Here is a 1,842-nt window from a genome sequence, read left to right on the forward strand (position 1 = left end):
TGCCTTTTGAGCATAGGCTGTCATCCTGTAATCACACCCTGTCCTGGAATGCTGGCATGGGGATAACCAGAGAAGAGCTTGTGAAACAGGTGGTAGTTGGTTAAAATGGAAAGGTGGCAACAGCATAAGCCCTGCAGTGGCCTGACCACTGAATCAGTTGTGTGGTCAGAGACTCTTGATAGCATACTCAAGTCTCGATGAATTCTCAGACTAGCAGGGTAATTACAGAGCCATCAAGGTTTTCTTAGACTGACCCATGAAGGCGAGCCTCTCCTAGTTTTCTGCATTCTTTATTCTACTGAGAACATTTCTATTCACTCACCTACTTCGGAATGAAGAGAAATTTTGAGATATATTTTTAAAATAATTTTATTGGGGGCTCTTACAGCTCTTATCACTGTCCATACATCCATCTATTGTGTCAAGCACATTTGTACATATGTTGCCATCATTTTCAAAACGTTTTCTTTCTACTTGAGAAAGAAATCAAGTAGATTACAGCTCTTCATTTATCCCCTCCCCTACTCTCCCTCCCTCATGAACACTTGATAATTTATAAATTAAAAAAAATTTTAGATATTCATAACTGAGCACTGCTCCCCAAAAGGCTTGACAAATGAGACTCAGGACTCTTAGCCCTTTGAACTTTGGTTGTTATAGAGGGTAGCAAGGTGGGTAAGATTCTCTTAAGAAATTGAAGTTTTCTAGAAACAATTTTAGCTAAATTTTATCCACATGACCAAATGATGACTATGTAGTTTCTTGTTCTATTGCTTCATCTACCTTCAGAGTTTTCTCTTTTACTTCGTCTATTATAAGTCCCTTTTAATCATCATTCTTTTGAATTACTATATATACTCGAGTGTAAGCCGACCCGAATATCAGCTGAGGCACCTAATTTTACCACAGGAACTGCATTAAAAATGTGCTGAAAAACTCAGCTTATACATAAGTATATACAGTAGTCTGCTGGCTTAATACTCCCTGATAAACTCCTCCCTGCCCCCTAGACAGACAGACAGACACACACACACACACACACACACTATCACCATCAAGTTTCCTGGCTTTGGGAAGATCCAAAGTGTAGACTGGATTTTCTCTCAGCCCTCTTCATTGTTGTAATTACTGCCAAGTCAATTCCAACAGGGTAGAACTGCTCCATAAAGTTTTCTTAGTTATAATTTACAAAGCACATTGCCACATTTTTGGTTCCATGGGTTAGTTCGAACTGTCAACCTCTAGGTTAGCAGTTGAGTGTAAACTGTTTGTGCCACCTAGGTCCCTCAGCTCTCTCCATTACTCTGTCCATTGCAGTCAAGTCAATTTTGAGTCATGATAACCCTGTAGGACAGGGTAGAATACCTATATGGTTTCCAAGGCTGTTACCTTTACAGAATAGGATGCCACATCTTTCTCCCGTGGAGCAGCTGGTGGGTTTGAACCACCAACCTTCTGGTTAGCAACGAAGCCTTTACCGCTATACCACCAGGACTCCTCCAACTCCCTCAGCTGAAATGGTGGAGAAGCAGGCATTGTGAACCTGGCACCTGAGGAAGCCCATCCTGCCTTTTCTCAGACTGTACGTTCTCTTGTGACAGGAGCATGGTAGAAGAAGGGCTCAGCAGCTCATGTCACGCTGACAGGTTGCACTCTGCTTCAGTGGAGGCTCCCTTGTAGTGTCACCCCACCTCTCCCTCTCTATTCTTGCTCAGAAATGAAAAATGGCAGACATTGACGCCTTCTTGAGTTTCCTTTCCAGATCTATCTGCTTCGTTCCCAGAAGCAAATTCCTAAAGTTAGTGTGCAGCCATCTTTCAAGTCTTTATCCTTTAAACATGT

The sequence above is a fragment of the Echinops telfairi genome, unplaced genomic scaffold (assembly GCF_000313985.2).
Source record: "Echinops telfairi isolate 266 unplaced genomic scaffold, ASM31398v2 ScPeMD7_5592;HRSCAF=6446, whole genome shotgun sequence".
In the NCBI taxonomy this organism is placed as follows: domain Eukaryota; kingdom Metazoa; phylum Chordata; class Mammalia; order Afrosoricida; family Tenrecidae; genus Echinops; species Echinops telfairi.